The sequence below is a fragment of the Sciurus vulgaris genome (genome assembly GCF_902686455.1).
Source record: "Sciurus vulgaris genome assembly, chromosome: 1".
In the NCBI taxonomy this organism is placed as follows: Eukaryota; Metazoa; Chordata; class Mammalia; order Rodentia; family Sciuridae; genus Sciurus; species Sciurus vulgaris.
In genome coordinates, this window is record NC_136461.1 from 33,378,903 (window position 1) to 33,394,985 (window position 16,083).

Below are 16,083 nucleotides of genomic sequence, written 5' to 3' on the forward strand. Positions count from 1 at the left end.
CTCTGGGATAGTCAGGACCTGGAGTTTTTAGGGTAGCCAGAGGAAGGACTAGAGGAGTAAAGGCAAGCCCCATATGAAGGAATAAATGACTCATCTGTGCAGAAGATAGAATCAAGCATCTCCAGGCCTCTGGATATTCTAAAATACAGACGTCAAAGCAAAGTTGTGGTAACTCTATTCAGAACTTGGTCCTTTCATTTATAGTGGAGAAATAAGTGATAGGATTTTTGTTTCCTAAAAATTTCCTGGTTCTAGAACATAATTTGTTCATTGTTCATTCATTAGTTCATCATTCAGGAAATCTCTTTCATGTATCTGCTATGTGACAGGTACTGTGCTCAGTGAAGAATTCAGTAGCCTCTGCCCCTTTGTCCAAGGGGAATATGTTCCAAGATCCCAAGTGGACGGACTCCTGAAACTGCAGAGAATACTGAACCTTATATATCTTATGTTTTTTTCCTGTATAAATATACCTATAATTAAGTTTATAAATTAGGCACAGTAAGAAATTAACAACAATATAATAGTCATAACAAGATACTATAATAAAATTGCCAGTGTCACTACTTTTGTACTTTGGAGTCATTACTAAGTAAAATAAGGGTTACTTGAGCATAAACTGCAATACTACAAAAGTTCATCCGATAACTAAGACAGACAGCTACTAATTCACTAACGGATGGATAATATATCCAGTGTGGATACATTGAACAAAGGAATAATTCATATCCTAGGCAGGATGGAACTAGACTGTGGGAGATTTCCTCACACTCCTCAGAGTAGCATGCTGTTTAAAACTTATGAATTGTTTATTTCTGAAGTTTTCCATTTATATTTTCAGATTCTAGTTGACTGTGGGTGACCGAAACAGCAGAACATGAGACTATAGACAAGGGGGGACTGCTGTATTGTGAAAAAGACATAGTGTCACCCAGAATTATTAATCTAGACAGGGAAACCAACATTAAACAGAGGTAAAGACAGTTGCATTCACAGTAAATATTCCAAGAGGAGACAGAGGTGCTGCAACAGAGAACAATAGATTTTACGAACCTATAATGTTTCTGCAAAGTGTAGTTCTGAAAATGTTTACCCTCCAGCCTCAGCCTAGCATTCCACCAGTTACATTCTGCCTGATTCTGGTACATTCTCTTCCCTCCTTTTAGAGTGGGAACAAAGTGACTTATTCCATGAGTAAGTCGGATATTAGTTTGTAAAGATAATTTGCTACCCTGACTGAATGAAAGGACTTTTCCTTACTGCCAGGAACTCCTTATTTTTCCAGAGAATTTGGAAATCTGAATTTTTATGTGAAATCTCCTGACATATTAATGTTAGCAAATAAAAAAATTCCAAAGTCTGTGGTCTTAACCTGATACACCTGTGAACTTCCAGTTTGCAGCTTCTGCTTAAAGAAACACAGAAATCTAGTTATATGAGACCCAGTTCAGAGCTCAGCCCTAATTAAAAATTTTTTAATATAAATTACTAAACAAAAGATGCAGAATACCAAGGATACAAACCAAAAGACAGGCAGATGGATGGATGGATGGATGGATGGATGGATGGATGGATGGATGGATGGATGGATGGATGGGTGGATGGGTGGATGAATGGATGGATGGATAGATACATAGATAGATATTTTGTGGTACTGGGAATTGAACCCAGGAGTATTTACCTCTGAGTTACATCCCCAGCTCTTTAATTAAAATTTAACTTCAAGGCAGGCCCCAAACTTTTGATCCTCCTGCCTCAATTTCCCAAGTAGCTGTACCACCACACCTGGCCAAAAGGTTTTTGGTTTTTGTTTGTTTGTTTTTTGGACAAAGTCTTTTTTATTTTATCCTTAACATAATATTAAGCAATAAATAATTATTACCTTCACTGGTTTCTCACCCTCCCTGCCTCACTCCCTTCCTTAATCCAAACAGTAAAGATCCCTCCGTAAGGGCAGACAAAGGAGATTTGTCCATGGTCCTCCTCCATGACCACAACCTGATCAGTGTTTCCTTGGCCTGCCTTCTACTCTTTTTTTTTTTTTTTTTTTAAATAGGTAACAGCTTTCCTGAAATACGTTTTATATACTTTACAGTTTACCCATTTAAAGTTCAAAATTCAGTTGTTTTCATATATTTAGAGTTGTACAAACATCACCAAAATTTTGAACATTTTTGCTGCCCTCATGAGAAACCATCCAGCCACTTGAGTCATGCTGGTTTTCCCCAGCCCTAGGCAATGACTAATCTACTTTCTATTGCTATAGATTTGCCTCTTCTGGATATTCCATGTAGTAAATGGACTCATACAACATGTAATCCTGTGAGTGGCTTCTTTCACTTAGCATAATGTTTCAAGGTTCATCCATATTATAACATGAATCATTACTCTTCATTCCTTTTGTGGCCAAATAATATTCCATTGCAGGATAATACCACATTTTATTTACCCATTCATCAGTTGATGGATATTTAGTTTCCTTCCACTTTGGACTATTACAAATAACACTGTGAAGCCTCTCAGGAGACTGAAGCAGAAGGATCACAAGCTCAAAGCCAGTCTCAGCAACTTAGTGAGGTCCTAAGCAACTTAGTGAGACTCTCTCTCAAAATAAACAATAAAAAGTGCTGGGGATGTGGCTCAGTGGTTAAGTGCCCCTGGGTTCAATCCCTGGTACCCAAAACAAACAAACAAAACCCTGCTATGAATATTTGTGTACAGTTTTTGTGTAGACACACCATGTAGACACAGTGTTTTCATTTCTCTTGGGCTCTTACCTGGCAGTGGACTTGCCCAGTCATGATGACTCTGTATCTAACTAGTTGAACTACAAGTGCTGCATCATCAAACCCCCCACCAACTGCTTATGAGTTTCCTTTTCTCCCTCCTTCCCCTGGATATTTCAGATGATTGACACTGATGACCACCTATTACAACTTTTCATTTCTCATTGGGGCACTGAGAACTGTTTTCTTTCTTTTTCAATAAGAGTATTATAAATTAACAAGCACACAAAATTTCTCATGATAAAATTTGAAAACTTCCTTGAGCATCTTTCAGTTTTCTGTTTTAACTAAGTTATTTAAGAATGCCCTGGTGCCATGTTGGGATTTTTTTGTTTGTTTTTATTTTTTTTCTTTTGGTAGTACTAGGGATTGAATCCAGGGGTGCTTTACCACTGAGCCACTTCCCAGCCCTTCTTATTTTGAGACAGGGTTTCTAAATTGCTGAGGTTAGTCTTGAATTTGAGATGCACCTACCTCAACCTCTCAAGTCACTGGCATGTGCCACCCAGCTGATACCATTCTCTTTTAATGTCTATTAAGCACATTTTTTTCTCAGATGCAGAAAGAAATGTCACATGACAAAGAACTTAGAGTCTCATCTTGTCCATGGGTCTCTGACACATGTGTATTACATGTATATAAACCTCTTATATTTTTTATTGTTTGGATTTGTAAATCTAATTCCAGACATTGTGTCATTTTGCCCATAAATATTTTAGTATTCATCTTTAACACAGAATTTTTTTTATAAAGCTATCATGCTATTATCCTATACTAACAATGATTCCTTAATATCATCTAATACCCAATCTATATTCAAGCAATCCTTATTCTCCCCTGCCCCCACCCCAGTACTGGGATTAAACCCAGGGTGCTCTACCACTGAGCTACATCCCCACCCTTTTTTATTTTTTTAATTTGAGACAGGGTCTTGCTAAATTCCCCAGACTGGCCTCTAGCTTGCAATTCTCCTGTCTTAGCCTCTGGAGTCACTAGGATTACAGATGTGTGCCACCTCACTTGACTCTAATTGTCTTAAAAATGCCTTTTGACTTTTCTTAGTACTTTGAGTCTGAGTCTAAACAAAGTCTACGTGTTTGGTTGTTTCATCTTTTGTTGTTGTTGTTGTTGTTGTTGTTACCAGGGATTGAACCCAAGGGCAATCAACCACTGAGCCAAATCCCTAGACTTTTTTATTTTGAGATGGGGTCTTACTAAGTTGCTTAGGGGCTTGCTGAGTTGCTGAGGATGGCTTTGAACTTATAGTCCTCCTGACTCAGCCTCCCAAACCACTGGGATTACAGATGTACACCATTTATCTTTTTTTTCTTCCTTTCTTTTTTTCTTTCTTTTTTTTCTTTTTTAGGACTGGGGATTGAAACCAGGGGCACTTTAACTGCTGAGCTGCATCCTCAACCCTTTTTAATATTTTATTTAGAGCCAGGGTCTTGCTGAGTTGCTTAGGGCCTCACTGAGTTGCTGAAGCTGGCTTCGAACTCATGATCCTCCTGCCTCAGCCAACTGAGCCATTGGGATTACAGGCGTGCGCCACTGTACTCAGCTTATTTATCTTTTTATCCTAGATTAATTCTTTTAGACAGATGGACACAATACCTTTATTTTATTTATTTATTTTTATGCAGTGCTGAGGATCAAACTCAGTGCCTCATACATGATAGGCAAGTGCTCTACCACTGAGCTACAATCCCAGCCCCAGACAGATCATATTTGGTTATAAGTAAAACAATCACAAATAATGTGAAACGGTATTTAGTAAGACATTCAATAGGATGTGATCAACTGTGAGGCATCTAGGTTTCTAACAGACTCTGACACTGGTCCCATTGGTAGGTGTGTGGTATAGATGTTAGGGAACCAGATTAACTTGATTTGAAGCCCCAGCCCTTTTGCTTTAGGCCATGTGATCTCATGCAGGTACTTTAGTGTTTGTTTTTTATTTAAGTTCTACCTGTGCATAGTTTGAAAAAGGCAGTCTTACAAGTCTTGTTACCAAAATATAAAAAGCACTTCCTAATTACTACCACTGCTTGATTTGTTTACCTCTATGAGGCATCCATTTTTAATTCTTTTAACTAATTGGCTTTTTAATTATTTTAACTCCAGATATCTAAGTAACAAGCTTATAGTTTTAGTTCTTGATTTTTCTGTTTGGACTTTTATCTCCTGACTTTGTGCAGTGGAAGATGAATATTCAGTATTCCATCATGCTCACTGCTCCTCTACCACAGAATTTTAATGTTTTTTTCTAAGTTTTTATCCCCCCATGTATTCTCTGTTGTTCCACGTTGCGTTTATTTTTCGTTCATTTTGGTCTTTCTTTACATGGGATACTTTCCTATAATGCCTTGTGATCTTGGTAGTTGACTCGTATTTAAGAACATGGTGTCTTGTTTGTAGGATCATCCTTGCCCCCACTTCCAGCAGTATCCGATGCTGCCAGTGAGAACTCTTGAGTTCTGTGGCATATTGCATGTTGAGTTCAGCTTGTGCACTGTCGTTACCTGTGTAGGATTCAGATTTCTTGGGTTTGCTGAGTTCCATTTGTTTATTTGCTTCTCAACTTCCAAACTCTTTTTTTGGGGGGGGAGGGGTACCAGGGATTGAACTCAGGGGCACTCAACCACTGAGCCACACCCCCAGCCCTATTTTGTATTTTATTTAGAGATAGGGTCTCACTGAGTTGCTTAGGGCCTCATTTTTGCTGAGGCTGTCTTTGAACTGGAGATCCTCCTGTCTCAGCCTTCCGAGCCACTGGGATTATAGGCATGTGCCACCGCTCCCAGACACCTTCCCAACTTTTGTTGCTGGTGTCTCTCTGTTCTCTTGGACCTTGTACTTCTGCTTTACCACAAAATATCTTTTCTGTCATTGTAGAGGTTTAGGAGGGAGAAGAGGCGTTTATGTAAACTGAATCAGGGTCAGCATACCATTGGATCCTTTACCAAATTCAGTCCACAGCCTGCTTTTGTGTGACTTGACTTTAAAAAAAAAAAAGACTTTTACATGTTTAAAGGTTTGTTTTTGTTTTAGTAAAACAAAACAAACACAGAATATGTTACAAATATATTTATCTGTGTGACCCACAAAGCCTAAAATATTTACTGGCCATTTCCAGAAAATGTTTTCCAGTTCCTTACTGAAATCTATTTTCAACTGGAAGATTAATCTCTTCCCTTTCAATTTCTATAGCAAATGGCCATGTCCCACTTCATAGAGAAAACAAATCTTTCAGGCAGTCTACCGTTTACTTTCGTGGCCCTGTACTCAAACCATTGCAGTTTGTGGGTTACCCAGAACACTTCACTAAATCCAGCTTCAATGAATGGCAAAGCTCACTGAAGACCTCCTTATTACTGAACTTCTTAACTGTGGTTCTTTTTTTTTTTTTCTTTCTTTCTTTTTTTTTTTTTTTTTTTTTTTTTTTCTTTTTCTTTTTTTCTTAACTGTGTTTTAACTGACTGCCTGGTTGATGCCATTGGATATTGTGTGGCTTCCATCCTTACTACCTTACTTGAATTTGCTCTTCCTGAGATTACCAGAAGCAGCCAAATCCAGATGTTTGATTTTGTTTTCTGTTGCTACTAACACATACTTCATATTGCGTATTGTCAAGGGTCAAGGGTCCACATCTGGTAATGCCCTTCTTGCTGGTAGTCTTGAGGTGGTGCAGAGCATCCCATGGTAAGAAGCAGGGAGCATGTGTGTGTGATATTCTGTTTTCTCTCCTTTTCTTAAAAAGCCACCAGTTTTCAATTATGGGACCTCAATCCTGCTCTCCTCCCAGAGTCTACCAGTATAGTCAGATTTGCTTTCCACGCTCTCAGTACAACATGAGTTTCATAGGAGACAAACCATACTCAGACCATAGCACCAGAGGAGACTTTTCAAACCTAATCTTGACCTTTCTTTTGTTATACTTAACATTATTCTGTCCATCTATCTCTGGAATATTTCTTCTCTCTTTATATTGTAATGCAGTCCTCACCCCCTCACCTCCAGTTTTCAAATCCTTCTATCCCCCCTGTGACATCTCATCTCTCCTTCCATCCCTTCCACCACAGCCTCATGCTAGACTCTCATTGTCCCCTGCATCATTCCCTAGAAAGCTCTCTGACATTTCCTGGCCTCTGTACTTTTCATCTTTCTCATGCTACTAGACTGGTTTTCCTGAAACCACAATCTGTTGATTTTATTAACTTTCTGAAAAATCTGTCATGCCTTTCTCTGCCCTGTTACCACTTAATAAAATCCAAACTTGCCAGTTGTTGTGGCACACACCTGTAATCCCAGAGACTCTGCAGGCTGAGGCAGGAGGATCAGAGACTTGAGACCAGCCTCAGCAAATTAGCAAAACCCTGCCTCAAAATATGAAACAGAAAGGATTGGTGATGTAGCTCAGTATTAACGAGTCCCTGGATTCGATCCCCAGTACCAAAAAAAGAAAAGAAAAATCCACACTCCTAACATGATCTTGAGAGCCACACCTAGCCTACTTTCCTACCTTATTTTTACTGTTTCTCCCCTTCTTTTTCCTTCTCACTTTAGCCCAACCACCACTGGGTACTTATCACTCCCCCTTCAGCCCACTTACCATCAATAACAATGACAATGATGAAGGTGATAATAAAAACATTAACAGCAGTATGTACTGCGGTCTTCCACTGTGCCAAGTACTTGATTTAAATCAAGTCACTTAGTCCCCGTGACAGCCTTATTAGGTAGGTTCTATTACAGGTCTCCTCTCCCTGCTTGAACTCTGAAAGTCTTCTTTAAAAATTTTTTTTTTCCCATAAGATTGGGGTCTAATATCATTTGGCTGCAAAATCTGATGTATGGATGATGTGAATTTATTCATGATCACATTTAGTGTAAAAATTCATTTCATGGGAGAAATATGAATAATTATAGGATGCTGCTCAAACCTCATGAGGGCTGGGTATTAGGTAATATGTGGTTTGTGCAGCATATATTTTTTCTAAAATCTGGACAATTTTGAATTTTAATACTGTCTACTTTTAGGGGTTTCAGAAAAGAGACTTTGGGCTTGTAGGACCCTTTTTAAAGATGAGGAAATAAGACCCAAAGTCACACAGTGGAAAAAGTGTCAGAGCCCAGAATTAGCACCTTGGTGGCCTGACTCAAAGCTCACATCTTGCCTGCCATGCCATGCCATCAGCCACCTGCGGGTCCCTGCTTTTTGCCTTTCCTGTTCTCTCGATGGGTCTGATTCATCTTCCACCCCCACTTCGCCAGGCTGTGTCCTTTCAGTAGCATTCTTAGGTTCTTCACCCCCAGGGCCTCCTGAAAATGTCCTGCTAACAGTTCCCACCTCTGGCTGAGTCTCCTGTCCTCTCAGATCATGCTCCTGGGCCGTCCGTCATTTGAGTCCCAGAGTAATGACACTCACACTGACCACCACTCCTGCTGCACCTTGGTTAGGACTTGGCAATACCGCCTCTCCAGTTTCCTCCCTCAGCTTCCTTCCTCTTCCTGGGGCAGCTGTACTAAACTTCCCCAGGCCACTGAAGTGGCGCACCCCTCTCCTGGCATCCCTCTCTGCGTTTCAGCATGTGCCGAATTCCGTCTTCATTCCAGCTTCTTCCACTGCCGCAGCGCGCCCTCCTTCCAGCCCACCCCCTGGAGGGCTGCAGCCGGTAGAGTGTCTGCTCGTCAGACTTCCTGGTCTCCCGTGGGTGCGATGCTCCAGGGGGGCGTTCTGCCCTGGTCCTCAGCCAAGTGTCTTTTGTCTCCTGGTATGACATAGCAGTTTTTTTCCTCAATTTCATGGTGACTCACTTTTTAAAAATAGTCTTTGATGTGTCAAAGCCTCGTTTTGAAAGTCTAAACAGATTGTATTGACTGGTTCCTTTTAGTCACATGTATTTTTACCTCCTGAAAGAAACCCTGATGTATTAATTAGGTGTGATTTACCTTCCTGAAACCCCACACCCCTCACTATCCATGCTTCAGTGCCTTTCCTTAGCTTTCCCACCATACCAATCGGCCTGGCCTGTAAGGTCACCTCAGACAAACTCACACTCTCACCTCCACGTCTTCCTTGTTTCTTCTGGCAAAACTCCTTGATCTGAACACCTGCAGGACTCTGTAGAGGCTTGTGATACCGTTATTTGCCTCTCTCTGCCAACCATTGATAGTTCATACACTCTTTGATGCCAGGGACCATGTCTGGTTGTCTCACGAGCTTCGTAAGAACTCTGTAGAATGTATGACAAGTTAAATTAAGGAGAAACTCCTTGAAACAAGGTGTCTACAACAGCCTCCTCCTACTCATTCACTGCTGAGTCCTGGCCGCTCGACCATTGTGTAGAAATCACTTCCATTAAAGTTATCCCCAAAAGTTGAGGGCACATTGTAAAAGCTAGATTAGAAAACACAGCTGAGCTCATGGTCCAAGTGGTCCTCTACTTGTTCTAAGATGCAGATTCTGTGGGGTGGGTGAGTCGTGACAGTGATGGGACCACCCTTACACCCCCACCCATTGGTAGGGCAGAGACTGGCCCAGGGATTTAAAGTGTGAGGCCTGGAAGGAGAAGATGAGCCCACTCCAATGGTGGAGAGCTCCAGGGTAGCAAGAGAAGAAAAAGAAGAATCTCAATTCTAGGCCAGGCCTCATGGGAACTGAGGAAAAGCCGAACCCTGAGGCCTCATGGAAAGTTGTGACTGGTTGCCATGGAGACTGGAGCTGGGAGAACATTCTGACTCTGAGGCAACTCTGTCTTGTTGCCCTCAACAACAGGGTTGTGACTCTTCACTCTGATGCTCTGCTATTAAAGTGGGCCCCAGGGCCCAGCATCCAGCCCAGCCCGTGGCCCCATACTCTGTCCTCTTTGTCTGCTGTTTCTTCTACCAGCTCCCCCAGTGCTCTGTGCTTCCCCTTGCAGATCTCAAAAGGCAGACCCCAGCCACCTCACAGGTGGAAGATCAGTGTATGAATTGCCTTCCAGGGCAGGCAGCCTCCCCTGGTCCAGTGGCCAGAGGCAGGGTCACAGTGGTTCAGCTGCAGGCCACTTGGGGTCACAGAGCAGTTGGCATCTGTTTGCATGAGCCCAAACTGTGGATGCGGTCCTCCTTTCTTATCTCTCACTCATGTCCCTTTAGTCACAAATCCCAAAGTGTTCCTTTTAAACCTTCCTGGAACCCTTCCTATTTTCTTTATTTATGTCCTCACAACTTCCATTTAAACCACTAGCCCTTCTCATCTGGGTTATTGCATTCTCCTCCATAGCCACCTCCCCGCCTGCAGTCTTTCCTGTGATCTACCCTCTAGTCTTGCCAGAAGAATCAATTTAGTTCCTACATAGCAGTTGAAGTTTATCTTTAAAAATATAAATCAGATACTGTTACTCCCCGTTTGCTTTTGTTTTAGTAGAATTGGGATTGAACACAGGACCTAGTGCATGCCAGGCAAGTGTTCTACCACTAAGTTGCATTGCTAGCTCATTCCCCTGGTTTTAAGCAAGGCTTCTTGTTGCTATTGAACCATGACAGACATCTCTCCCTGACCTCCTGCAGATCGGGCTCATCTTCCTGACTGCATTTTCCCACCTTCCTGCTTTTCCTGCTCTCTGCTGCAGCAACACTGTGGCCTCCTCTCACTTCCTTAAGCACAGCGAGATTGCTGCGCTTGCTTTTCCTTCTGCCTGGAACGCTCTTACCCTTGATGTTTTCTTAACTGGCTCCTATCTTCAGGACTCACTCAGCCCATATGTCACAAAATGCCCTAATAGTACCTCTGGTGTATATTAACATTCTTTAATGTTCTTTGTATTGCCATCACTGTCAGATATAGCTTTGTTCATTTTGTTTACTTGTTTTTTTAATCTCTCTGACTAAAATGTGAATTCCTGGAGAATAGGAACATTCCTGTTTTACTTACCATTGTGTCCTGTAGGTCTGGTGTACAGTAGTTGCTCAATTAATACCTATTATATTAATGAACCGTGAAATGTCCTTCATTACCCTTTTTTCTGTCCCTATTTGTCATAGGGATAGGTTAGATTTATATGAGTTTGTATCTCACCTCTTAGCCTGTGAGCTCCTTGAGGAAACCATCTGGGTTTTTATTCACTGTTGGATTTCTAAGCTTGCACATGGCAAACAGGAGATATGTGTTGCCTGTGTATCATGAAAGGCAGCACCCAAAATCCAGCCTATTCACTGTACACTAGGTGCTTTGGAAACCTCTGAATGGCAGAAAGAGTGAGCTGCATTCTCCTTTTTATTTCTTATATTCTGCTTAAGAAACTTGACACAGGAAACATCTGACCATAATAAAAGATTTCCAGTAAGTTCCAGATTTCCTCATTGAACAGTCATGTGCAGCATGGCTCTGTTATACCTTGGCCTGGGATTCAGTTCAGTCACTTGTGCAACACCCCACAGGCTGCTCTGGCCTGGAAGCCAGAAACAACTGGAGCTGGGATGATTGAAGTAAAAAATGACATATTTGTTAGCTGGAGAGGGAGAAGTCTGATTATTCTTGCTCTGTTTCTTACAAAGCAAACTTGTCAATCTGTTGAATACTAAGTTTTCCTGTTAGCTGTCAAAGTGTTTTACAACTAAAATAATCTTACATCCTTTTGAATAAGCACAAATTATGAAGAGTCAAACTGTTTCTGAAGTCTGTGCCTTTAATGCTCAAAGCAAAATTCATCTCAAATTACACAAAACATGAATATGTCACCAACTTCCTCTAGAAATATGTACCATCTTGCTTGTATCGTCTGAACCTTGAAGACACGTGCTTTTAGGAGCCTTGCACTACCATTGGAAAGAATGTTTGCTAGGATTTTGACTTTTCTTTCCATTAAGACTGGCTTGCTAGTTTGCCTCCTCACACCAACATCACACTTCATTTTATCTTAAGTGCCTAACTTGTCTCTGTTGATTGGAAGGCAAAGACACACTCTTTGTCTTCTTTCTTTCTCACATAGTCTCTCTCTTTTTGAGATGGGATCTTGCTGGGTTGCCCATTCTGGTCTCAAACCCCTCGGCTCCAGCAGTCTTCCTGCCTCCGCTTCCTGAGTAGCTAGGACTACAGGCACCTGCCAAGGATCGTGTCTCTAGAATCTGGCCCAAAGTCTAACACATAACAGGTTCTTGATAGTATTTGGGGGAAGGAAGAAAGAAGAACAGAGGAGGGAGGACAGCACAGCTATGCTGGAGGTGGGGGTCACGCCTGTGATCCAAGTGACTTTGGAGACTGAGGCTGGAGAGTCACAAGTTTGAGGCCAACCTTGGCAACTTGATCAGAAGGGCCGGGGAAGTAGCTCAATAATAGAGCACCCCCAGGTTCAATCCATAGTAACCCCCCCCCCCCCCCAAAAAAAAAGGCCCAGTCCTTTAAAGAATTGGTACAGATCACCTCAGTAACTACAGAGAAAAGTTGAGCAGCCTTTCAGCCTGTACAGTGAGTAGTAGAGAGCAAGACCCTTCTGTCCTTTGGTATTGATACAGAGGTTCAAATCCTAGAACTGATTAGAAAGTTCTTTTTCAACATTTTTCCCTTATGATATAAATCATACATGATTATTATAGAATTTTGCAAAATACAGATAATAAATATCACCTATAATTCAAGCTCTCAGAGACAATTACTGTTAACATTCAGTCTTTTTTAGTCTCAGGCTAGTCTTTTTTTTTTTTTTTTTAATTCTTTTTTAGTGTAGATGGACACAATAGCTTTGTTTTTTTAAATTTATTTTTATGTGGTGCTGAGGATCGAACCCAGTGCCTCAGACATGCTAGGCAAGTGCTCTACCACTGAGCCACAACCCCAGCCCTAGTCTTAGGAAAGGTTTAAACTTTAACTTTTAAGCCCTTTTTCTTTACATATAGACAGAAAGTTTGTTTGTTTTAGATTAAATAAGGTCTGCTTTTAAAGAAGGTAGATTACAATTGGGAAAGTACTCATCAATTGCAATAAAAATATGAGGTACTTTTAAAATTTTTGCTCATCTGGGCAATCAATTCCTCAGTTATCGATGGCCGTTTTCCTGCAGGTGAATGAGAGCTGTTGGGGTGCTTTCCTCACTCCAGCTGCCGCCAGACTGTGAGCACTTTTGCCTCCCAGGATGTGGCCAGGCTTGAACCCCTTCAGTTTCATCATCCAAGGATGATTCAGGATTGACATGAACTAAATGAGAGTCAATACCCAAAATCAAGTTCCTTCCCAAACTTGTGAAATGTCACTCAGATAACATCACCTTTGAAAGAAAGCAAGGACAGTAACTAGTGTACCCCTTAGGTTAATAAACATGTCGGTCAGGCATCACAGCTGCCTAGGGAAGAGACGGTCCTTGTTCTCAGGGAACCTGCAGCTTATCAAGAGAAAGGAGAAGCCAACAAGGGTTTTGTGTTAGTCGGCTTTGCATCACTGTAACCACAATACCCAACAAGGACAACGTAGAGGAGGAAAAGTTTATCTTGGCTCATGGTTCCAGAGGTTTAGTCCATGGCTTACTGTTGATCTGGGCCTGAGTGAGGCAGGACATTGTGGCACATAGGTGTGGCAGAGCAGTACTGCTCCTTTGATGGCAGCCAGGAAGCAGAGGAGGAGGAAGGGGCAGCAGGAAAGATGAACCTTTCCAGGACATGCCCCCAAGTGAGCCACCTCCCCTAGCCACAACCCACCTGCCTACAGTTACCACTCAGTCCATTCAAACCAGACTGATTAGGTTACAGGCCTCACAGTCCAATCATGTCTCCTCCAGACATTTCTGCATCAGCACAGGAACTGCTGGGGACACTGCATATCCAGACCACAGCAGGTTATGATACAGTGTAATCGTCACTGTAGTAGAAGTGCAGCGGTGACTAGAGAATGGAGTGAGCAGTGCTGATCAGAGAAGGTGTGGAAAAGAGGGTCGAGTTGGGTCTTAAAGGAAAAATGGGAGGGTTTTTATGTGAACAGATGAGAGAGTAGTGTATCAGTGTCTGAAGGCACAAAGGCACAAAGCCGTGTGGGGAAATGTAAGTGGCTTGGCGTATCTGGAACTTGAGGTATTTGAGGTGCAAATGAGGCAAAAGGTAAAGAATCTCAATGACAGAGCTTGAACTTTATCTTGCAGGCTAATGCAAGTCATGGGAAGTTTTATTGCTTTTGCTTTTTTGTGGTGGGTTTTGTTTTGTTTTTGGTGGTGATGTGGACTAAACCCAGGACCTTGTGCATGCCAAGCAAATACTCTGCTACTGAGCTACTTTCTTCCCAGACCCCATGGAGGGTTTTAATAAGAGTGGTTACACAGTCCTGTATACTTTTGGGAGAAATCAGAATAAAGGATGGATAGACATAGGCTAAGTTGGAGGAGGAGTGTGGTTAGGGGCTTTCAGAACAATCCAGCAAAAGAGGATAGGCAGATGTACAAAAAAGCAAATCAGTAGAGACCAGAAGTTCTTTAGTGGTGACCCAGGACTGGAAGTGGGAGCCAGGAACAACTCTAAATAGGCCTGAAGGATCTTTTTGGGATGACAGATGTGTAAATTTTCTAAAAAATCAGTGAGTTGTACACTTAAAATGAGTGACTTGTAAGGTGTATAAATTATACTTCAATAAAACTCTTTGAAGAGTAGGGGCAGACTTCTCAGAAGAGAGATCATTGATAAAGGAGAATTTATGAGCTAGCCATTGTTTCTGTGAAATAGAATGGTCAACGCTCTGTTCAGCCAGGATTTCTAATTGTGTATTTTTAATAAAATGATGGTAACCCTGCCTTCTTCTAGGTAGATTTCAAAGCTAGGATCTGCCCTTTACTGGCAGTACAAACTATCTGCTTCTGGATCCTTATCAGAAACCAGATCTTGCAGCTCACTGCCACCACCCAGTTCTTAGTAAACTGATGGTTGTGGGAGGGGAAAAAAGGGGAAAACAAAATTTGTGAAGGATTGTCTGAAGGATTTGTGGTCCTTTTATTTCTCTTGGTGCTATAATTCAGCAAATAGTTATTGAGTGTCAGGTGTTATGCCGGTGACATAGCAGTGAATAAAACAGACAGTGTCTGCTTTTATGGAGCTTAATATCTAACAGTGGGAATAGATGTTATTTATAGTCATAATGGCTGTCGTGTTGAATTTCCATGTTCAGTGTGAGAAAATGACATCCAAGGGTAATGCTGGGGTGGGGTGTGGCTGTAGACCCTGGTCCTCTGTTCATCCAGCTGGCACTGCTTCATAATGAAGGAGGCTTTTGAATCTGATCCCTGTAAAATCTGGGGTCTTCTGGGTTGTCTGGGCCATCCGTCATGTTGGGGCCCCTTATCATTGTAATGATTGAACCGTACATTGGCCTTATGGCATCATTTTAGATTGGCTCATATTGTAAGAAACAGTCGTACAAGACTCACAACTACTTACTCAAGAAATATTGTAGAAGATGCAAACTTCAATATCATACAGCATTCCCTTTAAGTCCCACAAAACAAGGTCTCTAATCACTATGTATTTGCCTTTATGTTTTGGTTTTCTGAGTTGCTCTGAAGCACCAGATTCCCTCTTGCTTCAAGTCTTCACATGTGGCCCTCTCTTTCCCTGGAATGCCCATTCCATTCTTGCCTGATTTGACCCTCACTTATTCTTCAGCTGTCAGTCCAGGTGTCAGCTTCTTCAGGGAAACCTCCCTCTCCAGCACCCGTTCCGGGAAGGTCTTGATCTGGTTCCCAGTACAAACCTCCATAGCATTCTCTTCTTATCATTTTCTAATCTTATCAGTTTCTAGTTAAATAATTTAGTCTTCAGTTTCTTTCTTCTCCTAGACTGATAGCAGGGAGGTCCATCAGGTAGATACCATGTTTTTTTGTTTGCTCCTGTATCTCAGTCATAGTATAGTATCTTGCATATCTTAGATGCCCGATATATATGTCCTGCATACTTGAATGACTGAAAGAATGAATGCATTGTGGGCACTGGATCTTGGGTCATTTTCTCCTTCTTGCTTTGGCTGTTTGAGAGCTCATGCCCTCCTTGATTCTGTCTGCAGTGTGTAGAGGCCCTCATGGCATGCAATTTGTGCACTAACATTTCCCCCATTATATAATTTTTTTTCTCTGACTTCTTCACTTTTTATCTCAGTATACTAAAAATTCCTATAGGCCACTCTCAGTCTTTTGGCAGGGAGAAGTAAACAATTGGGTATATTCTTGCTGGCAACGAGAGAGTGGTTGCCATGACAGGTGCCTTAGAACAACTTTGTTTTGGGGAAGGGCATCTCTGTGAGTAGAAGAAAGGGAGAGGTCCACGGGGAAATGTTAGTGCCTTTAAC

General features: G+C 41.7%; 1 protein-coding gene across 4 annotated transcripts in view; it reads left to right on the forward strand.

The window, feature by feature from the left end:
• The window catches only part of ST3GAL3 (ST3 beta-galactoside alpha-2,3-sialyltransferase 3), a 171,217-nt gene that overhangs the window by 35,705 nt on the left and 119,429 nt on the right, over positions 1–16,083 (forward strand). The window lies entirely within an intron of this gene.